The 26,504-nt window shown below is 44.8% G+C and overlaps 1 long non-coding RNA gene across 1 annotated transcript; it reads right to left on the bottom strand.

Moving 5' to 3' along the window:
* Nucleotides 1-14,342: 14,342 nt before the first annotated feature.
* Nucleotides 14,343-19,107, bottom strand: LOC134396089 (uncharacterized). The gene is made up of 3 exons (XR_010025249.1): nt 18,996-19,107; nt 18,510-18,542; nt 14,343-14,415 (listed from the first exon to the last, which is right to left on the bottom strand). It is a non-coding gene; the product is annotated as an uncharacterized LOC134396089 (long non-coding RNA).
* Nucleotides 19,108-26,504: the final 7,397 nt, after the last annotated feature.

The raw sequence follows: 26,504 nt of genomic DNA on the forward strand, positions 1-26,504 counted from the left end.
ATCAATAAATAATTTGAAACACAGCATTTGAAAAGACCAGGAGTCTGTCTCCAACATGCGCCCACAGGAAAGGGCAAGCTGAGGTGCCCATCAAGCTATTTCACCCTCTGCAACTAAATGGGTGCTGAGAAATGGCTGGAGCAGTGGAGGCTGGTGGCTCCAATGTCAGTGGGGTGGTGAATCCGGGTTTCAGTCAGAATCCTGAAGGAGCAATCCAGTCTCTCCCCCAGCATGGATCCTTGCAGCAACAGGGGTCTCAGCAATGGGTGGGCTCCATCCCACCCATTTTCAGTCAGGGGCACTTATTATTATTATTATTATTATTTATTTATATAGCACCATCAGTGTACATGGTGCTGTACAGAGTAAAACAATAAAATAGCAAAACCCTGCCGCATGACCCTGCTGTTTTATAGCAGCAGGGCTTTTGTCTGCCCATTAAAGCCAATGGATGAATCATTCTATGGGTTTTAACGGGGCAGGTGGGGGGGCGGGAGAAAGACAGACAGAGAACAGGGAGGGTAGAGGAGGAGAGAGAGAGATAAGTCAGAGTGAGTAGCACACACAAACGCAGAAGGGAGCACAGCCAGCATTTTGTGATTACCCCCCCCCCACACACACACACGCACACAGAGACAGCAGCTAATTTATGGAGGTACTGAGGACACTTTTTCAAAATTCCATTTCCCCCATCAAAATAATAGGCATCCATGCCTCAGTCCCATGTTTTTGTGCTGTGGCACTACAAGAATAACTACATCCCTGGTTTTTGTTGTTGTAGCAATCCCTGGCCGTAGATACTGTCATCATTTTTTGTGGTATCCACTGCAAAAAACATGATAATTCATTAGGATCCCTGCCTCAAATCCATGTTTTTGCACCGTGGCGGCACCCAAAAGTGCCGCCACGGATTTAGTCTGTGGAGGCAGGGGCGATCTGTGATTGGGTGGTGGTTATAAGGGTATCCCATATTAAAATAAAATTAACAATCATATGAATCAAGAGGACCCGTTTTGGAGTTCACAGATCCGGCTTTTACTTTCTTCCAGGAGGGTTTTATTTAGCCAAGGCAAGATTCCGTAACCTGCAGCAGAACAGGAGAACCCCGCTCCCCAGTTCGGGGGCTGCACATTCATTGTTTTATACTGTACGCTTTTTTCCGTAAGCTGTCCTGAGATCTTAATGACAGAGGGCGAGATAGAAATGTTCTAAATAAATAAATAATGCTGGTGGCACTGCGGAGCGACTGCTGAACCAAAGGTGTGCTAGTTGCTCTGATTGCTCTAACAGAAACTGCAGTGCCTCCCCCCAATCCCCAGATCATGAATATTCCCATTGATAGGAATGAATGTTGTACTGGGGCAGCATTGCAATGGAGGAAAAAGAGGGGAAAGCACCACGAAAAGCCTATAAGAAAAAAGGGCTACAAGCTCTGGGGCTAAAAGAAATTTCTTTATTTTTGTCCGAAATATAAAAATATAAAAGTGTTAAAACTAAACACAACCCTTTCAACCAATTTGTACAAAACGCTCAACGTTTCGGATCTGGAGATCCTTCGTCAGGAAGTATAAGACATTCAAGTAAAATATATATATAAAGTCATATTACATTGTAAACAAGTTCATCCAGCTTAAAATTAAATAAAAGGAACAACACTCATAGTCTAACACAATATATGGACGTTTACACTAAGTTTTTACTGGACTAACCAACTCGTGATATAATCAACTTAACTGTTTGTATTAGAGGAAACGTTCGTAGCTTACTGAGTTTGTATTTTTTTAAAAAAAAATTATTGCAGCAAGTGTAGTTATTTATATTAACACGGCATTCTCCTCCATTCCCTAAATCTGTTCCCGGCTATATAGTCATAAATAACTTCTTTTATTTCTCTTTTAATACTCTATCTCTCATCTTCATTATAGTCTGTTTTGTTTTAGGACGACATTTGTTATATAAACCATTTTTGTTTGTCTCTACAATGGCCAGGATCTGCCCTCCGGAGGAAAGATCTCAAAGGAACAAGAGCTCCTCTCTGGAAAGGAACATTTGTGGAGGGGAGGGGGAGAGGGAGGGAGGGTTCTCGCATTCCCTAGAACCAGGAAAGGCAGATTTCCCGATCTCAATAAACTCCTTGGCCTCCCCGCAACTAGGAAGGGGAGAGTCTCTCACTCTCTCACTGACTCTCTCTCTCTCTCTCACCCCCCCCCACTCCTTTCTTTAATATCATCAACAGTGTCAGTTTCCCCGGTTCCAAAAATCTACTGCCTTGTGAGGAAGCTGGGGAGGAGGCGCAAATGCCCCCCCCCAACAATGCAAATGCCCCCCCCCCCCACACACACACTGCAACAGATAAATGGAGATGGAACATTTGAAGGTGACACCCACACACACCCCCCATCCGTACGGCCTCTTAATACAAAGAACCAGGGCAGATCTACACTAAGCAGGATGTATCTTTGAAAGCAGTTTGAAAAATGGCATACGGAATGTGTCCTGGGCCCCAACAGTTGCCAGTACACTTCAATATCTAAATGGACTTCTACATACAAAGCACCTATTACAGCCTTCCTCAAACCGCTGCCCTCCAGATGTTTGGGACTTCAACCCCCAAGGCTCCTGAGCTTTGGCCATGCTGGCTGGGGGTTGAAGTCCAAATATCTGCCTGCACCACTTCGAAGGAGGCTGCAATACGAATCTTATTTGCCCCAAGGGCTGAACCACCGAAGGCTGGGGGCTCCGATTTCCGTGGGGCTGTGGAGCGATTCTGGGTTTCACTGAGAACCAGCCAGAACTCCGAAAGAGCCATCCACGATGCTGGACTCTACCCTCAAAATATACAGGTCTTCAGTAAGGACCTCAACTTACTCCAAGCCCCTGTGATTAAAGGAAGAGGACAGACAGGGCGGTTTTGCTTTTGCTTTTTAAGATACGCTCCAGAGATACGACGCCACTGAGGGCAGGTGGAAAGGGACACCGAAAGAAGGACCGCATCGCCACCATCCAAAATTCACAGGGACCGAGAGACACCCGCCATGCAAGCAGATCGGGGCCCGGACCAGGGGTTGCATATTTACCTCCAGAAAAGCGGCAGCAGCGTCGTCGTGCAGGAGCTTCTCTGAGCTGACGGAACAGGCAACGTGGATCCCAGCAGCAGGCAGCAAATCCGAAATTCCCGCCAGCAAGTAGCAGCAGCCGCTGGAGCTCCTGGCTCCCTGACTCTGTTGATAAACCAGCGGGGCCTTCTTGTGATTGGGTAAGCCGAGTGGGCGGAGCAACCCGGCCCTGCGCTGCGGCCAATCAGAAGCTCACCCAACTCGCCCAGGAGGAGAACTGGGGGCGAAGAATTCCGCCGGTATTCGCCGAGCCAAGAAAGATCCATGTTTTTGTGCTGTGGCACTATAATAATAAATTTTATTTATTTATTTATTTATTTATTAAATTTATATACCTCCCCATAGCCAAAGCTCTCTGGGCGGTTTACAAAAGTTAAAAACAGTGAACATTAAAAAGTATACAAAATTTAAAACCATCAAAAATATTTTAAAATATAAAACTACATCCCTGGGTTTTCTTGTTGCAACCCCTGGCCATAGATACAAGTCATGATTTGTCCTTTTTGCTTTCTTTTTGTGGTATCCACTGCAAAAATCATGAGGGTTCATTAGGATCCCTGCCTCAAATCCATGTTTTGCACCATGGCGGCACCCAAAAGCGTGAACCTTGTAAATTATTATTATTATTATTATTATTATTATTATTATTATTATTATTATTATTATTATTATTTATGAAGTGCCATCAATTTTTATGGCGCTGTACAGAATAAAACAAATCAATACAAACTGCCATATGGCTTACAATCTAAAATCACCGTAACAGACAGGGGAGGGAGGGGAAAAACCAATAGGGGTAGGGGACATTAAAACTAAATATAGACTATTATTATTATTATTATTATTATTTATATAGCACCATCAATGTACATGGTACTGTACAGAGTAAAACAGTAAATAGCAAGACTCTGCCGCATAGGCTTACAATCTAATAAAATCATAGTAAAACAATAAGGAGGGGAAGAGAATGCCAACAGGCACAGGGTAGGGTAAGCAGGCACAGGGTAGGGTAAAACTAACAGTATAAAGTCCGCACTATGACCACGCTTTCAAGAAAAGAAATGTTTTCAAGTGAGATTTAAAAACAGAAACTGACCTCGTGGTCTGCAAATGCACTGGAAGAGAATTCCAGGCATAGGCGGCAGTAAGCGAGAATAGGTAAAGACCAGATGTGGAAACTCTTGGGCAGGTAAGAGACGTGGTGTTATTGGAGCAGAGGGCAGGAGCAGGGCGATGAAGTGAAATAAGGGACGAAAGGTAGGGAGGAGCCTGATTATGACAGGCTTTAAAAGTAAGAAGAAGAAGCTTGTATTGGATTCTATAAGAGATAGGAAGCCAGTGGATGCACAGTTACAAGATGGGGGACACTTGGCTCAGCAATACTACAAACGAGAAAGATCTTGGAATTGTTGTAGATCGCAAGCTGAATATGAGCCAATAGTGCGATATGGCTGCAAGAAAGGCAAATGCTATTTTGGGCTGCATTCATAGAAGTAGAGCTTCCAAATCACTTGAGGTACTGGTTCCTCTCTATTCGGCCCTGGTTAGGCCTCATTTAGAGTATTGTGTCCAGTTCTGGGCTCCACAATTCAAGAAGGATGCAGACAAGCTGGAGCGTGTTCAGAGGAGGGCAACCAGGATGATCAGGGGTCTAGAAACAAAGCCCTATGAAGAGAGACTGAAAGAACTGGGCATGTTTAGCCTGGAGAAGAGAAGATTGAGGGGAGACATGATAGCACTCTTCAAATACTTAAAAGGTTGTCACACAGAGGAGGGCCAGGATCTCTTCTCGATCCTCCCAGAGTGCAGGACACGGAATAACGGACTAAAGTTACAGGAAACCAGATTCCGGCTTGACATCAGGAAAAACTTCATGACTGTTAGAGCAGTGCGACGGTGGAATCAGTTACCTAGGGAGGTTGTGGGCTCTCCCACACTGGAGGCCTTCAAGAGGCAGCTGGACAAGCATCTGTCAGGGTGGATTCCTGCATTGAGCAGGGGGTTGGACTAGATGGCCTTGTAGGCCCCTTCCAACTCTGCTATTCTATGATTCTATGAAGGGATTTAAAAGTGGGGTGACATGATCAAAACGAGTAGAAATAACCAAAGCATGAACAAGGGTCTTGGCGGAAGAGACAAATAAGAACAGTCGAATTCTAGTGATGTTGTACAAGAAAAAACGACAAGACGTAGCTACAGCCTCAATATGTGACAAAAAGGAAAGTGAAGAATTAAAAATAAAACCAAGGCTATCAGCTCCCTCAACAGGATGGAGAGTAACTTTCTTCCAGGAGGGTTGTAGTTAGCCAATACTAGCTTTCGTGGAGCAAATTAACCTTCCAGCCCAGCGCCTGCTGAACAAAGACGCGCTAATCGCTCTAACAAAAACCTGGAACTTGAATTATTCCCGTTGATAGGATTAGCTCAGGTCCTGGGGCTGCATTACAATGGCTGAAAGAAAGAGAGCGAAGAGAACGGAATCCATCCTGGAAAGGAAGATTAGTGGAGGGGCGGGGAAGGTGGGAATGCGGGGGTTACCTTATTCCCTTGAACCCGAGTTTTGTGCTGCCACCAACAGCTGTATATTGATACTTCAAGCGGGGGTTCGTAGTTAACTCACCAAAAAATGAACTTTGTCATAGAACCTGTGCCACAAACCCCCGAGGTTTGTGCCACCCCAAGAAGCCGGGAAACTTAGGTGTGATCTGGTGGATGAGAAAAAATTCACGTTCTCAGACAAACTCCAAACTGGTTCCAAAAATTAGTGCTAGTTTTGTGCTGCTCCAGGAAGCCCAGGAATGACATACCCTTAGGTGGGGTCTGGTGAATGAGAAAAAAATCACGTTCTCTGATCCACTCCAAACCAGTGCCAATGTTTTGTGCTGTTTTTTGCAGGAAACCCCGAGTTTTGTGCTGCATCCTGAAGTGCGAAAACGATATACCCTTTCGTGTAGTGTGGTGAATGAGAAAAAAATTACGTTAAGTCACTGTATAGAAAATAAATATTTGAATAAAGAAATCTCTTGTAATTTGGTGGATTCCTGCATTGAGCAGGGGGTTGGACTCGATGGCCTTGTAGGCCCCTTCTAACTCTGCTATTCTGATTCTATGACAACAGTTAAAGCTACAGGAGCCCTGCCCTCTTGACCCGATACAAAAGAGGGCAGCGCTCCTGCAGTTTTAACTGTTATCATGAAGAGGGAATTTCACCAGGTGCTGCATGCGTACAAATGACACTTGCTGAATTTCCATTTTTTAGACAGCTGTTAAAGATACAGGAGCCAGGTCCTCCTTTTCATATGGCCACCCTAGTGCATCCTACTCAGCCAAGCTCTTCATTAACACCAGTCATTTTCAATGGTTTTATTCTTTGACTTTTTTAATGCTGTATGGCTGGTTATTTTATTATGGACTGCTTGTAGTTATTATTGGAATTTGAATTTCGAGGTAAACCTCTTTGAAGACGTTCATACTGAATAAGGAAGACAACTTGCTTTTTAAAGCACTAAGCAGAAATTATATTAAAAAATGGTTCCAAAACACTTCTAAATTGACGCAGACACACAAAGACAAGAGAAATCTTTAATGCAAGAACAACTTTAATTCATATCTGAATACTTTACAAAACACCTCTTTACATTATACAAACAGGGAAACAGGAGTTTCTCTTTCAAAATAACCACTAACAGATAATTTTCACAAATCTTCATAGGGCTTTGTTTCTAGACCTCTGATCATCCTGGTTGCCCTCTTCTGAACACGCTCCAGCTTGTCTGCGTCCTTCTTGAATTGTGGAGCCCAGAACTGGACACAATACTCTAGATGAGGCCTAACCAGGGCCGAATAGAGAGGAACCAGTACCTCACGTGATTTGAAAGCTATACTTCTATTAATGCAGCCCAAAATAGCATTTGCCTTTCTTGCAGCCATATCGCACTGTTGGCTCATATTCAGCTTGTGATCTACAACAATTCCAAGATCTTTCTCGTTCGTAGTATTGTTGAGCCAAGTGTCCCCCATCTTGTAACTGTGCATTTAGTTTCTATTCCCTAAATGTAGAACTTGGCATATATCCCTATTAAAATTCATTCTGTTGTTTTCAGCCCAGCACTCCAGCCTATCAAGATCACTTTGAAGTTTGTTTCTGTCTTCCAGGGTATTAGCTATCCCACCCAATTTTGTGTCATCTGCAAATTTGATCAGCGTTCCCTGCACTTCCTCGTCCAAATCATTAATAAAAATGTTGAAGAGCAGTGGGCCCAGGACTGAGCCCTGCGGCACCCCACTCGTTGCCTCTCCCCAGTTTGAGAAGGTCCCATTGATAAGTACTCTTTGAGTCCGATTCTGTAGCCAACTGTGGATCCACCTAATAGTTGTTCCATCTAGCCCTCTTTTAGCTAGTTTGTTAATCAGAAATGTCATGTGGTACTTTGTCAAAAGCTTTGCTGAAGTCAAGATATATGACATCCACAGCATTCCCACAGTCCACAAGGGAGGTTATCCTATCAAAAAATGAGATCAAATTAGTCTGACAGGATTTGTTCCTGACAAATCCATGTTGGCTTCTAGTAATCACTGCATTGATTTCAAGGTGTTTACAGATTGACTTCTTTATAATCTGCTCCAGAATTTTCCCAGGGATGGATGTCAGACTGACTGGTCTGTAGTTCCCAGGTTCCTCCTTTTTGCCCTTTTTGAAGATAGGGACAACGTTAGCCCTCCTCCAGTCGTCCGGCACCTCACCCGTCTTCCATGATTTTGCAAAGATAATAGACAAAGGTTCTGAGAGTTCTTCCGCTAGCTCCTTCATTACTCTTGGATGCAGTTCATCAGGCCCTGGAGATTTGAACTCATTCAAGGAGGTGTTCTTTGACCATTTGTTTATCAATCTCAAACTGCAATCCTGCCCCCTCAACTTCTGCTTCACTTTTTCCAGGGGGGTCATAGACCCGCTTTTGGGAGAAGACAGAGGCAAAGTAGGAATTGAGCACTTCAGCCTTTTCTTTGTCATCTGTTATCAATTTGCCATCCTCATTAAGCAGTTGAACCACCATTTCTTTCCTCTGTCTTTTACTACTCACGTATTTGAAGAAAGCCTTTTTATTGCTTTTAGCATCCCTCGCTAATCTCAGCTCATTCACAGCTTTAGCCTTCCTGACGCCATTTCGGCACTTCTGCGCCACTTGTCTGTACTCTTCTTTTGTAGCCTGGCCTTCCTTCCACTTCCTACAAGTATCCCTTTTTGTTTTCAGTTCATCAATAAGCTTTTTGTGGAGCCACATTGGTTTCCTCTGTTGTCTTCTATCTTTTCTCCTTGTTGGAATTGTTTGTAACTATGCCTTTAAAATTTCATTTTTTGGATACTCCCACCCATCCTGCACTCCTTTTCTCTTTAGGCTCCCTTGCCACGGGACCTTACTTATTATAGTTCTGAGTTTATTAAAATCAGCTTTCCTAAAATCCAGAGTACGTGTATGGCTACGCTCGACTTTTGTCTCCTTCATAATCAAGAATTCAAGTATGACGTGGTCACTTTCCCCCAGAGTTCCCGTAACTGCCACTTTATCCACTAAGTCATCCCTATTGATCAATAACAAGTCAAGGATTGCCGATCCCCTAGTTCCTTCCACCACTTTCTGTAGGAGAAAGTTATCACCCATACATGTCAGGAATTTCTTGGAAGGGCCGCTTTTGGCAGTAATGGTCTCCCAACAGATATCAGGGTAATTGAAGTCCCCCATCACTACTACATCACACTTCCTTGAAACACTGGCAATTTGTTTCTCAAAAGTTTCGTCCTCATCTTCTCCTTGATTGGGTGGTCGGTAGTAGACTCCGATTATCATATTCTTTTTATTCCTAGCCCCATTTATTTTAATCCAGACGCTCTCGACGGGGCTCCCAGTCTCATCTGCCTGTATTTCTGTGCAGGGATAGGTATTTTTAACATATAGTGTAACTCCACCTCCCTTTCTATTTCTTCTGTTCTTTTTGAACAAGTTATATCCTTCAATTGCTGTATTCCAGTCATGGGAGTCATCCCACCAAGTTTCAGTTATACCTATCAAGTCGTATTTGCCTTCATGTAATAAGAGGTCAAGTTCATTCTGTTTGTTTCCCATGCTCTGGGCATTAGTATATAGACCTTGTGGTCTGCAAATGCACTGGAAGAGTAAGCGAGAACGGGTGAAGACCAGATGTGGAAACTCTTGGGCCATAGCTAGACCTAAGGTTTATCCCTGGATCGCCCAGGGGTCAAACCTGTTCATCTAGGTGACACACAGGGGATCCAGTGCTCAGGCAGGGGCGAACCCTGGATGATCCCAGGATAAACCTTAGGTCTAGCTGTGGCCTAAGTCAGGTAAGAGACCTGGTGTTATTGGAGCGGAGGGCAGGAGCAGTGCGATGAAGTGAAATAAGGGACGAAAGGTAGTTAGGAGCCAGATTATGACAGGCTTTAAAAGTAAGAAGCAGCAGCTTGTATTGGATTCTATAAGAGCTAGGACGCCAGTGGAGGGAGTTTAGAAGTGGGGTGACATGATCAAAACAAGGAGCAGAAATAACCAAAGCATGAACAAGGGTCTTGGCGGAAGAGACAAATAAGAACAGTCGAATTCGAGTGATGTTGTACAAGAAAAAATGACAAGACATAGCTACAGCCTCAATATGTGACAAAAAGGAAAGTGAAGAATTAAAAATAAGACCAAGGCTACCAGCTTCCTCAACAGGATGGAGCGTAACTTTCTTCCAGGAGGGTTGTAGTTAGCCGATACTACATTTCGTTGAGCAAAACAGGACAACCCCGCTTCCCAATTTGGGGGATGATGTATATTCATAGTGGCACTCCTCGCTCAGCCCAGCGTCTGCTGAACAAAGACTCGCTAATCGCTCTAACAAAAACCTGGAACTTGAATATTTCCGTTGATAGGATTAGCTCAGGTGCTGGGGCTGCATTACAATGGCGGAAAAAAGGAGAGCGCAGAGAACGGGGCTCAATCCTGGAAAGGAAGATTAGTGGAGGGGCGGGGAATGGGGAATGGGGGGGGGGTGTTACCTTATTCCCTTGAACCAGGAAAGACAGATTTCCCAATGTGCTGATCCTTCATGCAGCATTGCATAGAATCATAGAATAGCAGAGTTGGAAGGGGCCTACAAGGCCATCGAGTCCAACCCCCTGCAGGAATCCACCTGATCTGCTGCGGCTGGTTTCTACACAAAAGGAGTAGGCAGAATAGTGGCGGCACATTTGCTTCATATCTCAGGTTCTAATAATAGAGACTATTATTATTATTATTATTATTATTATTATTATTATTATTATTAATGAAAGGTGACTATAATCTGGAGACTACAGCTCACCCCAAGGGGAGGGGGTCACTTTCCCGTACCTTGAACGCTCATGAGCATGGATGACATTTGAACGTAAGAAGAGCCCTGCTGGATCAGACCAAGGGTCCATCTAGTCCAGAACTCTGTTCACACAGTGGCCAACCAGCGGCTGTTAACTTGGAACCCCCCAAAGCTAGAATCTTTTCCAAACATATGCCAACGTTTTGTGCTAGTTTTGTGCCGTGACCACCAGCCGTGTATTGATACTTCAAGCGGGGGTTCGTAGTTAACACACCAAAAAATGAACTTTGTCATAGAACCTGTGCCACAAACCCCCGAGGTTTGTGCCGCTCCAAGAAGCCGAGAAACGACATACCCTTAGGTGTGGTCTGGTGGATGAGAAAAATTTCACGTTCTCCGACAAACTCCAAACCAGTTCCAAAAATTAGTGCTAGTTTTGTGCCGCTCCAGGAAGCCCAGGAATGACATGCCCTTAGGTGGGGTCTGGTGAATGAGAAAAAAATCACGTTCTCTGATCCACTCCAAACCAGTGCCAATGTTTTGTGCTGTTTTTTGCAGGAAACCCCGAGTTTTGTCCCACATCCTGAAGTGCGAAAACGATATACCCTTCGGTGTAGTGTGGTGAATGAGAACAAAATTACGTTAAGTCACTAGATAGAAAATAAATATTTGAATAAAGAAATCTCTTGTAATTCTCCAAACTGATTAAAAATAAGTCTTCTAGAAACTGACATATTTTATTATTAACAACTAAGTCAAACCATTAACTTTTCAGTAAACTGAAACTTGCAATGTCAACTTCCGGTGGGTCCGAGTTCATTAAACCCTTGTTCTTATGGGTATTTTTCATGTGCTTTAAATCAGGAGGTGACAAATCATTTCTTTGCTTTTGTCTGATAATGATTTCTTGTTTGTAAGATCCTTGTACTCTTCCCATGTTCCATCGTCCCTAAGGCAGTGTGCCACCTAATGCCCTATGGTATTCACACTGAGAGATGTGCCACCCAAAAAATGAACAGCTCGTCGAAGTGTATAATTCACCTCACCCACATTGACTTGGGTTGGTATTTTCCCATCTTTACAATACATGATTTTTTTTTAATTGAAGCACATTTTCTTTCCCTTTGGTTGAACAGCTTCAACACAGAGATGTGTGTCCTCGTCACAGTGGTAGCCCGTGTTCTTACTCCATTACTGTATTGTGGTCTTCTTCCACAAATCTTCTTGCGGAAGCAGGGGCTACATTTCTCCTGTGTTACTTCCTACAGCCTTAACTCCAGTCCGGACAGTTTGTACTTTTGGGGGATGTATGCACACAAGCCCCCTTGTGACTGGTTCCAATCATATGTCACGCAAAGGAAGGGCATGATTTAGCAAGCTCATTAGCATCCAGGACTGTATGGGCATATTCTGGAGAGTCCATTTACATACTCATGGAGAGCCCTTTCAGCATGGGGACCAAGGGACTTAACAGGGAAATAATGTCATCATTGTGTCTAGAATAATCCAGACTTTCTGCGCTCCAAAAAGAAATGAATCATAGAGGATAATAGCCAAAATGAGTGCAGGACATGGAAAACATCATGTGGATACTGGGCTGCAAAACTGCATACCAGGAAGGGGGAGTGTGCGGTAAATAGCTGGTGTGATGGAGCCCTGAGTAAGTGGAGACATGACAGAAGTCTACTAAATGATACATGGTGTGGAGAAAGTAGAAAGGGAGTTCTCTCTCCCTCTCTCATAATTCTAGAACCCAGTGGGGTTATCCCATGAAACTGTTGAGAGATTCAGGGCAGATAACATTACATACTTCATCACACTGCACATAATGAAACTATGGAAGTTGCTACAATTCAATGGACACCAATTTGGACGGCTCCAAAATTTACTTTCCCTCCTCTTCTGAGGCTCTTTCCTGTTCTCTCTCTCTTCCCCACCACTGCCTTTGAAAAACTGTGAAAGCCCATACATCACAGAGAAGTTGGCCATGTGTCCTTCTGCTTGCCCTTCTTTCCTCCACTGCAGTGCTGGCAAGAATGCAGAGAACATCTTTGTACAACTTTCTGGGGCAGCACAAAACTAGCACTAATTTCTGGCACAGGTTTGGAGTTTGTCTGAGAATGTGAACTTTTTCTCATCCACCAGACCACACCTAAGGGTATGTCGTTTCCTGGCTTCTTGGGGCAGCACAAAACTCGGGGTTTGCGGCACAAAATGGCACAAAACTAGCACAAAACTTTGGCATATATTTGAAAAAGATTCTAGGTTGGGGGTTTCCAAGTTAACAGAGCCCCAACCCAGCCATCATCGGCTAGGGATGAACAAGCAGGACAGGGAGCAACAGCACCCTCCCACCCATGTTCCCCAGCAACTGGTGCACACAGGCTTATTTGCCTCAAATACGGGAGATAGCACACAACCATCAGGGCTAGTAGCCATTGATAGCCTTTGCCTCCAGGAATTGATCCAACCCCCTTTTGAAGCCATCCAGATTGGCAGCCATCACCACACCTTGTCCTCAAAATGTACCCGTTAACCATCTCCCCTTTGCCTTCTGTTTTCTTTCACATACTAACATGAAACAGCCAAATCCTATGTATGCTTACAGTGGGGAGAGGTTAAGTCACAAAAAGCCCGTGCATTTTCCCTTGTGAATCTGGGACATCTTCCCAACACTTCCCAAATGTATACATGCACATGTGTATTCAGACACACACACAAATTGAGATTATATATATATATATATATATATATATATATATATATATATATTACACAGAGAGAGAGAGAGAGAGAGAGAGAGAGAGAATGTAAGCAGTTATTGGGATCTTTGTCCAGACAGGTTTCTCGTGCAGCAAAAAGTCAAAGCTCCCCTCCCGTCCCACCCCCTTAGGATTTTAGTGTGATGGCTTTTACAGGCACTTTAATTTTGATAAGCCGAAAGTAGAAGTAAAGACAAACACGTAACCTTTATTTTAAATGCTTGATTTATTTTTAAGTTCACTATAAAAAAGAGGAAATATATGGATAAGCATGCCCATATATTAAATATTACACATCCCAAACACCCCCAAAATGGGAGGTATACTCCAACATATCACGAACGTACTCAGTTGAGGCATGCTACACATTACACAAAACAAGAGGTTCTTTTTAAAAGTCAAGAACGGCTAATAGATCCTGCAACGAAATGACTTGAAGAGAAACATTTTGTTCCGCAAAGCAGATTTTGGTCTGCTGAAGAATTTCCACCCTCGCATTCCGAGTCCGTTTCAGGAAGAAAAATAAAGAGAGTCACAAGGCCTTTGTGCAGAATAGGTGAATGTGCCCTCCAAGTCATTTGAAAAATTCCCCACCCCCATACCCAGTTTCCTCGTGCTGTATACAGCTGGCAGCCGGGAGTGAAATGTTTTTGCACTCCGCTCCAGCTAAACTGGGCATTCGGGAGAAAGTGTCAGGCAAGCTTTCTCACCCAGGAGGCAGAATGGGACGAGGGCCTCTCCGAAGAACGAAACATTGGAGAAGGCATAGATCGGGCGTCCTCTTTCAGCATCATAAAAAGCCACCCTTTGCCCTGGATAGTTCAGAACCACTTGGATCCGCTTGGGTTCCTCGGTCATAGCAATGGGATGCCGGCCGAGTGCACTGTACTGCTTCCCAGACTTCTCAATAGCCCAGATCCCATTCTCAGGAACCAGATTGAGACAGCCCTTTCGCGGCACAGACTTTCTGGCAACGCCCACAGCATATAGCCCCTTATCTGCCAGGGTGACTACCCAGGTGTGCCTGCCTGCTGTGAATTGCTGATGCCCCAGCACAACAACAAGGTTGTCAAATCGCTCCAGCTTGTCGGGCACCTCTTGGCTTTCATTGCTCCATCTCACCGTCTGGAGATCCTCAGACAGAACGAGTTTGCAATGAGCAGTGTCTGGATCCAGAGTCACATCGGCTGTTGGGAAGCATCAAAGTGAAGACAAGTGGATTAGCTGGGGAATTATTAGTTTTTACATCCTGCGCTTAGAAACAGCTCAGGAATTATCTTTCCTTTAAAAACCAGATTTCTATGTAGTAAATTCTAGATTGGGATTCTCCTCCCTTTCTTCCAGAATCTCCCCGCATTTGAACAAGGAGAATCCTTGAGGCTGGTTGGACAAGGACAGAAGATGCACCCCCCACCCCTACCCCTTGCGAATTATCAGGATTCCGTTCATCCCACTTTAAAAAACATAAAATCCAGCTGATACTCAGGTTGGATCCATCCTTATGTGAAACACACAGGTTTCTTCGGAGATGGAAAACAAGGAGAGAAATTAGACAGTTTTTAAATTAATAAAGCTGGGGATGATTGTAGATGGTGCACTAGGTATTGAAGGCCCTTTGACCTGGAGCGGATCTACACAGAGTCGTGAAGGCGTCCTGAAGGCGCTTGCTTGCACCTCCAGGGCGCCCCGAAACTCTTTGTGTAGATCCTGCCTACCTGGGCCAGAAGAGGAGGAGGAGGAGGAGGAGGAGGAGGCGGTGGCCCCGCATCGCCCCTTGCGGGGACGGGGCGAAAAGTTCCCGGGCTCGGCGGCTTCGCTTGGGAGTCCTTGCCGCCGCCGCCGCCCACCTCCCCGCCGGCCTCTTGGTGCCGGTGAAAGAGCCACCCGAGTTGGAGAGCTCGGCAGAAGAAGCCGCCGCCGCTGCCTCCTCCTCCGCCTCTTCTGGCCAGGGAGGCAGGATCTACACAAAGAGTTTCGGGGCGCCCTGGAGGCGCACACAAGTGCCTTCAGGACGCCTTCACAACTCTATGTAGATCCACTCCTATTGTTTTAAACACAGCAGTGATGGCTTGGAAGTACTTTTCAATACCCTAGAATGAGCTCACAATTTAGTTTTGTATTGATTGATTGTTATCCTGCCTTTTTTCCTACAAGGAACCCAAGGCAGCGTACATAATCCTCCTCCTCCCCATTTTATTCTCACAGCAACAACCCTGAGAGGTAGGGTTGGGCTGAGAGTCTGTGACTGGTCCAAAGTCACCCAGTGGGTTTCCATGGCCGAGTGGGGACTAGAACCCGGATCTCCCGACTCCCAGTCCAACACAACAACAACAACAACAAAACTCTATTTCTTCGATTCTAAGACACACTTTTTTCCCCATATAGACATCTCTAAAAATGGGGTGCGTCTTAGAATCCCGGGTGTGTCTTAGGGTTTTTATTTCTGTTGGTGGTACTGAAATTAGTGTGCGTCTTACAATCGATGGCATCTTACAATCGAAGAAATACGGTAATAATAATTTTATTTATTCATTACCTGCCTCTCCCTTTGGATTGAGGTGGGGAACAACATTAGTACAGTAATCAACACATCTTAAAAATTCTTGATTTTACATTAATCTGGGTAGGCCTGCCGGAAAAGGCTAGTCTTCAAAGCTGCCTTAAAATCACAGAGGGAGTTAATATTATGAATCTCCTCTGACTCATGTTACTTTAGGTAACATAAAAAGTTATCACAGAGGTATATATACCTGCACACATACTGTTGTGCAATGAATGTAAGAGGCCTGTTGGATGAGACCAAAGACCTATCTAGTCTATCATCCTGCTTCCACAATCGCCAACTAGAATCATTCAGGAAGCCCGCAAACAGAACTTGAGTCCAATAACCCTCTGCATGTTTACTCTAAATCAGCCTTCCTCAACCTGGGGCTCTCCAGATGTGTTGGACTGCATCTCCCAGAATGCCCCAGCCATTCTGGGAGTTGTAGTCCAACACATCTGGAGCGCCCCAGGTTGAGGAAGGCTGCTCTAAATCAAGCCCCACTGTGCCCAGCAGGACTTACACCTAAGTAAGATTTCAGCCTCGGAAGTGTATATATTTAAGAGTGCAGGAATAAAGCCAAGACATTTCCAGGCACAGCTTCCAAATACGTTAAGTACAGAAGCTTTGGTGGCTGCTGTGAAAAACACTACCTCTGTTTTCACTCTAAAAATGAACATATGATCAATGGCCATTTTCTGCTCAGCAATATGAAAGCAGAAAAGGCAGTTTGGGGCCTTTGGGGTATTTTGAGGGGGGAGGGAGAATAGTGAATAGAACTGCATCCCCCCCCTCATATATTAGGATCTGTCAGTGAAATTGGTTAACAACTGGTATAAGACAGAGGGATGAGACTACGTCTCCACAAACATACAACTTGCAGTATTTTGTGAGCTGCCAGCTTAGGTGCTTTTAAGAAAAACTAGACAAATTTAGGAAGATTGTCTCAGATAAGGTAGTAGCCATGAGAGTTCAAATGAAACCACTGCTAAAGAGGAAGTATACTTCTTGCAAGCAAGTTCACCCACAAAAATTACTAGCCCAGATCTTTTATTAGCCCACTTGACAACATTTTACCTACGTTAGTGACTTTTGACTAAAAAGGGGTGGGGGAGGGAGAAACACTAACATTCCTAAGGCTTCTCTGTCTAGTCATCTGGAACAGATCTTACCCACTTCAAAAGACTTTGTGCCTGCCTTCAGGGTGCTGCTTTTGTGCCTCTAAAGCCCGCCTTTCGCTGCTGCAGGTGACACCTAGAAGGAGGCAGCTCAGGCTTTCCGGTGGCCATTTGGCTCGCTGGGCCTGCCCCTTGTCTGGCATCTGGTAACCAGAGGTTGCCTTCCACCCAGAACATTCCCAGCTCAATGTCGGAGCAAGGTCAGACAGTGGAAGAGCCGTGGTGACCTCGCTTCAGCAGGAAAAGTTGGGGGTAAGTCCTAATGCGCAGGAGCATCTATTTGCCCCACGGTGGCTGCGAATCCGCCACTGTGCCATAGAACCAACCCAGCGCTGATTTGCAGCCACTGAGGATCAAAGACTATGTTTAGACAGCCCCCAGTTAAGAGGCTGTTTATGAGTCTGCACCTGGTGATCAGATGCTGAGGACATTTAAATGAAGAGGAGTGTTCCCTACATGCCCTGCTCATGGTCTTCCCAGAGGCATCTACCTGGCCATCACTTGACTGAAGCAAACATGTGGAAACGACTGGGAGTCTGGAGATCCGGGTTCTAGTTCCCACACGGCCATGGAAACCCACTGGGTGACTTTGAGCCAGTCACAGACTCTCAGCCCAACCTAACTCACAGGGTTGTTGTTGTGAGGATAACATGGAGAGGAGGAGGATTATGTACGCTGCCTTGGGTTCCTTGGAGGAAAAAAGGCGGCATATAAATGCAATAAATAAATAAACAAAATAACTTCAAAAAACTATTTGGTAGAGCCCAGTTCAGATCTATGTCCAGAGAGACCCATGGCTCCTCCGGCAGAAAGAGAGAGAGAAAAGGAGTGGGCAAAGCTGCTTTTAGCTCTGGTCACACCCATCACTAACTTCATCCCCTCAACACAAAAAAAGGCTCCCCAGCCCTCTTGTGATCCAGCACGACAGTTCTTACCTGAAGATTTTATATTTGAAACCAGGGAAAGCAAGTATAAGTACTGGCAGGGAAACACTCCCTCATTAGCCTCCCAGTACTCATAGGCTCAGTTCAGACAACACATTTCTCTATGCGGTGGGAAAACCTCCACTCAACGGTTGGGTTTTTAAGAGGTACTCCCCACACAACGTGTTCTAACTCCACCGTTGTGTGACTGTGGGCTACCATGGAGTTGAGTAAAATCCCAGCAGCTCTCCTTTTGCCGCTCTTGCCAGGGAACTCTGTAGCCAGTGAGAAAAGTCAACACAACGGAAAACTCCACGGAGCCCTCCACACAACACAATGGTTGTGCAGGAACTCTCCTCAGCCTGGATATTCCACATGGAGTGTTTTCCCAAAAAACTCAACCGTGGGGTGGAACTTTCCCACCAGACAATGGCTTTAAAACTCCACCATGGAGTTTTAAAGCCACCGTTGAGAATTGTGTTGTCTGAACTGAGCCATAGTTAATCCATTGATGGTTCCAGAGCCCCTGGTGAAGGACTGGGGAACTCCAATGAACTCCAAGCAGGCAGCTTTTTGACAAGCGCCCCCCCCCCCCGAAAAAAAACATGTTTGGTTTGCCAACAGATCTTTTAACTTACGTTCCTGCAGGGGAAAGTCAAATTCCAGGGTTTCTGGGTAAGGAAAGGCAAAGAGATTACACATCATGCATTTAACAAATTTTGTAACATACAAAAAGAATCAGCTGAGATTGTAAGCATTTATATTTGCCTTATTTCAAAGAAAAGATTACATAAATGCTGAAACTACTCTGGGAGCAATGGGGAGAATCCAGTAGTTTCCATGGGACTCAGCCATGACTAGCTTTCATTACATCAGAGCAGATGTCTTTATAGGTACCACGACATAAAGTTTCATGTGGGTAAGACAGTTTTTCTGAAGAAACTTTGTTTCAAGGTGTTGCCTATTCATCTCCCATAGTGCAGTAAGATTTCCTTCTTTACTAGCGCTCAAACTTCAATTTTCCTGGCCCTGCTAACATTACAAAGAACCTTGAACCTTTCCACACCCATGCCTGAACCCAAGTGAACAGCCAAAACAAGACCTTGGCAGCCATTCTTCCTCACCTTTGAATGGCTTCACCACACCCTCCAGAAATGGTTTTATCTCAGAGAGCTTCCAGACCTTCCACTCCAGTGCAGGAGGAAAATTCATGGGAGTCCCAAATGTCTTAGTTTCCTCATACCTAGAGAGAAAGGGAAAAATTAGCTCCTGGCCCTCATCTATGGGACAGCTGAATGGCTTCTCATTAAATCTTAACCTTTTTTTTGCTGATTCGAATTAGTCAGCGCGTCACAGTGCAGCAGCAACAGGGATTTATATTGAGTGTGCTTGATGCTGCGCACATTGATCCGCATATTTATATGGGTGAAAGGAGAGGCCAGTGTTGCCTTGCAGGGTCATGCCCCGGGTTATAGCCCAGCACCTGAACTACCCCCCAAGGGTCTCCCCCCCACTGCCCCAGGTCACCAGTGTTTGCTGTCAAAACTGTAAGCAGTCCGTGGAGGTGGAGGCTGCCCAGCTCGGAATCTCCCGCCCTGCCACCCTCATCCTTTTGCCTTTCAGCCACATGCGCACGCACACATACACACAAAGCATATTTATATGGGTGAAAGGAGAGGCCAGTGTGGTGTTGCCCTGCAGGGTCATGCCCCGGGTTGCAGCCCAGCACCTGAAGTACCCCCCCCACCAAAAGGAATTGTAGCTGCTCCCCAGTGGCAGTGGGGAAAGGAACGAGTGTACTTGAACGAGGCAGCAGACGAGGGTGAGCGGGGATGGCTCGCTGGCTGCCCAAGTTGAAAAAACGGCAGAAGGAGCAAGGCAGCCAATAGGCGGAAAGGAGGGAAATGGGCCAATCACATCAAAGCTGCGCCCACATGTCATAATGCAATTTACCTCCCCCAAGGACACATAACCATAATGCGATGCAAAGTCGGACATTATCCTAAAAGTTGTGGTAAAATGGAAATCCAAATACGCACATTATCGCGGGTAAAAGCCGCCGCTGCGGCGAATGGACGGCTGCGTCCTGTGTCCAAAAATGAGAATCTGCGCATTTACCTCGGTGTAAAGAGCCCATTTAGATGATGTGCCCCGATCTGCCCAACACAGAACTCGAGAATAGGACAAAAAGATGTGTGCAGCAGCAACCAACAAGATTTAGGAGGAAAAACTGGATCGGAGTAACAAAAGATGAAAGATGAACTGAAAACAGCAGCACAATAAATATACGTAGAGGAAGAAGAGGGACAATCGCCACTATTCAAAAGAAGAAGGGTAGATTTTAGGCAAAATAAATAAAAATGGATATATAAAGCTTTGGAAAAGTAGCAGACAATGAGGTAGAAACAGAAAAGAGGAGAAACAAGATGATCACAGGAGTAAGAGGAAGAATAGGATAGTATGAACTGTTCTATTGGAGGGCAAGTGGCCCTGCTGAAACACTTGAATATGGAGTGAAAATAGGAAGGAGGCTCAACATGGAAAGAGTGACCCTATATCAGTGATGTGGGGTGAAACCCTTTCTGCAAAAAAATTCCAAAACAGGAAATTTTCCATTGCTTTATCTTTCTGTAGAAAAAAAATTTTTTTTTAATAAATTCATTTGTAAAAATGAATGCCTGCCAATTGCAAATACAATCTTAGGCAAACTTGGGCGTTTCAATGTTGTATTTAATATTTTTCAGGTGATTATCCCATGCATACATATGTCATTGAAATAGACGTATGTCTCAGAATAGTGACAATGAAACTGAAAGTGCCCAAACAACCTTAAAAAGAGTTAAACCCTATGTGGTTGCAATCCAAAATTTTTCCAGAGTTTTCCAGAATACCCACATCACTGCCTTAAATTCTTCTGTGAAAAGATGGCGGTCACAGAGACCTACCCCACCACTAGCCATGCACCAAGTACCAACATGTTCTTCACCTGTCCTCCACATCATTCCCAGGATCAAGATACATAAAGGAAAATGAGTGGGACCCACTTACCTCTGCAAAGTGTTTCTCATATCCTACAGGGGGGAAAGGAAAGGGGGGAAAAGTAACTCCATGCCTGCCACTGGCCATTGGATGAAGAACATACTATGAAGATTGTGGAAGACCTCAGAAACTAATGTAATTCCTTAAAAGAAGTGGGATCTCCCAACTGACAAATGTCCCACCCCTGGAAAAGTATAAAAGAGCAGCCTTCCTGGATCAGACCAAGCGTTTATCTAGTCCAGCACCTTTTTGACGACAGGACGGATCTACACTACTGCTTTAAAGCACTTTATAACAGTTTTGACAACTGTATATGCAGTGAGTCCTGGGCCCCAAAAGTTGTCAAAACTGTTATAAAGTGTTTTAAAGCGCTTTAAAGCAGTAGTGTAGATGCTGCCCTAGACATTTAGCTGCCTGAGGCAGATCAGTAAATGACAAGCCGCCCCCAGACCTCACCCCCCCCCACAAACACACACAAGTCAAGATACATCAGAAGAGCCCTGCTGAATCAGACAAGGATCCATCTAGTCCAGCACTCTGTTCACACAGTGGCCAATCAGCTATTGACTAGGTGTAGTGAGAGCCAGTGTGGTGTAGTGTCTAGTGCAGCATTCCTCAACCTGGGGCGCTCCAGATGTGTTGGACTGCAACTCCCAGAATGCCCCAGCCAGCTGGCTGGGGCATTCTGGGAGTTGCAGTCCAACACATCTGGAGCGCCCCAGGTTGAGGAAGGCTGGTCTAGTCTTTTGGACTGCGAGTTGGGAGATCTGGGTTCTAGTCCCCACTCAGCCTGAAAGCTCAGTGGGTGACTTTGGGCCACTCACAAACTCTCAGCCCAACCTACCTCACAGGGTTGTTGTTATGAGGATAAAATGGAGAGGAGGAGGATTAGGTACGCAGCCTTAGTTTTTTTGGAGGGAAAAAGGAGGGATATAAATATAATAAAATGAAATAAAGTAAAAAATAAAATACCACTCTCCCACCCAAATTCTCCAGCACCTGCTGCATACAGGCTTATTGCCTCTGATATTGGAGGTAGCACATAGCCATCAGGACTTGTAGCCATTGGCTGCCTTCTCCAAGAATTTATCCAATCCCCTTTCAAAGCCATCCAAATTGGTGGCCATCACTACATTAAGCACAATTTAATCAAATGTTATTTTTTTTGCCTCAGATGCAGAAAATCCCACAAGCACCTGTCAACTTTCCTGGCAGTAAACGTACACTGCCATTCCATTAAATCCATGATCAGCTGCCTGAGACACTGCCTCACTACCCAAGCTCTAGTGTGGTATAGTAGTTAGACTGGAACGCAGGGTCTAGACCCCACTCAGCCATGAAGTTCACTGAATTGTTTGGGGCCAGTCACTGACTCTCAGCCTAACCTACCTCACAGGGCTGTTGTGAGGATAAAATGGAGAGGAGGAAGATTACGTTGGGTTCCTTCGAGGAGAAAAGGGGGGAATATAATAAATGTTAAAATAAATGTAAGTGTGTAGTGCCATTTGGCAGAACATCTCATTAGAAGCCATTAAGAGGCAAATCATTAGCAAAGGGCAGAGAAAAATGTCAAATTCCATCCACATTAAATAGGAATTACTAATCTGCATCAAAATGAATACACTTTCCCAGTCCTCTTAGACGTTCCTGTATATAACGGGGAGCTTCAGCTATTGGGCAGTATAAAAATGCAATAAATAAATAAAAATAACATGACTGGCTTATTGCCTCCATAAATCAGGCAACTTCACTTTTGGCATAGACGAAGGCACACCACAGACTGGGCTGTCCCCACCCCTTGCCCTGGAGAAGAGCTGGGCTGTTTCTGCCCCCATCTTACCAGCAAGAATTCCCTAGCTGGCAGCTGACACTTCTCCTCCATCTGACAGATGTTTTTTTCAAGAAATGAGAGCTCCTTGCAGAGTCTGTCCAGGTAGTCATTCCTTTTTGCTATAACTTCATCCTCCAAGTCTTCCATGTGGTCCAGTAGAAGTCTCTCTTGTGTATTCAGGAACCTGGATACTCGCCTGATTTCATTCAGCATCTGTTGCCTCTGCAGTTCAATTTCTATCTGCAACAAATAGATAGAGATGCCATGTTATGAGCACGCCCCCAAGGGCATTTTGTCTGTAGGGGGTGGTATAAATCAAATAAATGTTCAGTCTTTGCAGCATCAAGAAGGAGACCATGAGAATTCCCTTGGAAAGTCATTTCTGAATTTTCGTAACAACATTCAGCAAGGAGAAAGTTGTCTGAAGACCCTTCAAGTGGTTTTGGAGTTAGCGATATTATTATTATTATTATTATTAATATAATAATAATTTCTTTCCCGTCTCTCCACTTGGATTGAGGCAGGGAACAGCAGCAAATATAAAATTATTTTATTTATTTATTTATTACATTTTTATATCGCCCAATAGCCGAAGCTCTCTGGGCGGTTCACAAAAATTAAAACCATGAAGAACATGATAAAACATCCAACAATCTAAAAACCCAAATACAAAATACAATATAAAAAGCACAACCAGGATAAAACCACACAGCAGAAATTGATATAGGATTAAAACACAGAATTAAAACAGCAAAGTTTAAATTTAGGTGTTAAAATACTGAGAAAATAAAAAGGTCTTCAGCTGGCGATGAAAAGAATACAGTGTAGGCGCCAGGCGGACCTCTCTGGGGAGCTCGTTCCACAGCCGGGGTGCCACAACAGAGAAAGCCCTCCTCCTAGTAGCACATAAAACCTAAACATAAAACCTGATTAAAAACGTAGTATACATGATTAAAACATCCTAAAAACATCCTAAAATTCCACTGGATAGGCCTGCCAGAATATATCAGTCTTTATTGCTTTTTTAAAATGCTAAAAGACTGTTAAGTTGACGAATCTCCTCCAGCAGGCCATTCCACAGTCTGGGAGCGGCAGAAGAAAAGGTCCTCTGGGTAATGGTGGTCAGCCTAGTTTTGGCTGACTGAAGTAGATTCTTCCCAGAGGACCTGAGTGTGCAGGGCGGATTGTATGGGAAAAGGCGATCCCCGCAGGTAGCCTGGACACAAACCATGTGGGGCTTTAAAGGTAATAATCAACACTTTATACTTCACCCAGAAACTAATTTGCAGCCAGTGAAGAGATTTTAAAACTGGTGTAATGTGGTCACCCCTAGGTGTACCATTGACCAGCCTGGCTGCCATATTTTGGTCTAATTGAAGTTTCCAGACTAGGCACAAAAGTAGCCCTACATAGAGCACATTGCAGAAGTCGAGCCTCGAAGTTACCAGCAGTGCATGACCGTCTTTAGGTCTTCTGACTCTAGGAAGGGGCGCAGCAGGCGTATCAGCCGAAGCTTATGGGACATCAGACCTTTCCAAAGGAACAGACATCCTATAGAGCCAGGCTGTGTCAGAGTTTTAGACTCTTCTGCATTTAATATTCAGCTTTCCCAAGTACTGGTTCCAGTTCTTGTTCCCCTCCCGTTAATTGTGACACTTACAAGGAGAATTGACATTTTATCTTCGGTATCTTCTTTATATTTCAGATTTTTCTCTCTTCCCTTCATTAGAATTGCAAGGTAGCTGTTAAACTGAACCTGAAAAGAAAGAGAAAGGTTCCCATTTGGATCGTTGTTAGAGGTTTACTGAAGAGGACTATAAAAATTGTCAATGGAAAAAAAGGTCCAGGGGGGGGGGGGATGTGAATTGAATATTATGTTTGTTCCCAGCTTGATACCCCAACATCAGAACCAGGAAAACATAGTGGTTAGCTCCAAAATTGGCATCCCAGATGTCATTGAAATACCACACCTATCATCCTCAACTATTTGCCTTGATGGTTAGAGATGATGGGAGCTGAATGAATTGTGTATTACGTTCACAGCCAATTACAAATTTTTGTACACAAGAAGATTCAGGTAATTAAAAGTAATTAAATAAAACCAATACATTGTAAAATGGGGCCAACATAATTTCCCCCTTGGTTGCACCCAAATTGTAGGCTGGGCTGAGAGTCTGTGACTGGCCCAAAGTCTCCCAGTGGGTTTCCATGGCCAAGTGGGGACTAGAACCCGGATCTCCCGACTCCCAGTCCAACACTTTAGCCACTACACCACACTGGCCCTGGATGGTCACAGAACCATGTCGGACTACTTCATCCCAGCCACTACAACTAGCGGCCCTGTTAGCCTTGAGTGACAGGAGTTCTAGAGGCGGGTGACCTAACTAAGACACCTACGCACACCGGGATGGAGTACGATATGAGGCACGCCAGGCTTCAGTCCCCTCAAAGCAAACATTCAGCCCTAGGATATGTAAAGAATCATTAGTTGAAAGCTCCTGAGCCTGTGCTGAAGCTATTTCTGCACAACTGCATAAACAAAGCTATCTCCTGTGCCTTCCCAGTAGGAGAGGGTAGACTTTGGGCAGCCTTGAATGCTGGCAGCCACATGGCCCTGAGCTCATTGAAGGAAAAGCAGGAGCTAAATGTACAATAAATAAATAGTCGAGAGCAAGCCACTAGTGAAAGAATATAGGCCTCAGACAGAAGACACAGGGTTGCATGTGATCGGACGCCTGAGGGGAGATCAGGACACCTAGGGAGGAGCTACCAAGACTTCCAGATAGGCTGCTGAGCTTCCTACTGCATTGAGGAATCTGAAATAACATAAAGCACCTATTTATTTATTACATTTTTATACCGCCCAATAGCCGAAGCTCTCTGGGCGGTTCACCTACATACAGCAGGGTTGAATATGAGAGGATGAGGCTCACCAGGCCTCAGTCACCTCAAAGCCAGGATTCATCTCTAGAACATGTAAACTACAATTGGATGAGGAGACACTTGAGCATGTGCAGAGTCCATTTCCACACAACTATATCTGCCAGCTTTTCCCAACGTGGTGCCCTTCAGTTATGTTGAACTGCAGTTCCTCAGCCAGCACCACTCACTAGGATGAGGAAAGCTGAAATTAGCAAATCCTGGACTTGCTGCTAAAGGCTTATCCGAGGAGTAGATTTGGGGCAGCCTTGAATCCTGGTGGCAGAGGTTTTTCAAAACATTTTATTTACTTTATTATTGCATTGATATACCGCCTTTCCCCCTCTAATTCGGCGAATATAATCCTCTTCCTCTCCATTTGTATCCTCACAACAACCACCCTGTGAGGTAGGTTGCGCTGAGAGTCTGTGACTGGCCCAAAGTCACCCAGTGTGTTTCCATGGCCAATTGGGGTCTAGAACCCGGATCTCTCAACTCCCAGTCCAACGCTCTAGCCACTACACCGCACTTCCTATCAGTAGCTCATTCTTACCTTGTATTCTTGGGCCGCTTCCTCCACAGGGACCACATTACGTCCGCTATACTCTAGGGAACTGCAGCACTCCGCACAGAGGGGTGTGTGATCATCCTTGCAGAAGAGGTCCAGGGGCTGATGGTGTCTCTCACATTCTGGCAGCCTGGCCTGCGCCTCTTGATCTGCGGACTCTTTCGAACCTTTAGCCATTTCATCGACTTTGGCAGGGTCCGTTACAGACGGGTCTGAATCTGAGTTACCTGGAATTCCCAAACTGCAACGGGGGCATCTGGCCTGAGTGCGAGAAAC

The sequence above is a fragment of the Elgaria multicarinata genome, chromosome 3, assembly GCF_023053635.1.
Source record: "Elgaria multicarinata webbii isolate HBS135686 ecotype San Diego chromosome 3, rElgMul1.1.pri, whole genome shotgun sequence".
NCBI classification, from domain to species: Eukaryota; Metazoa; Chordata; class Lepidosauria; order Squamata; family Anguidae; genus Elgaria; species Elgaria multicarinata.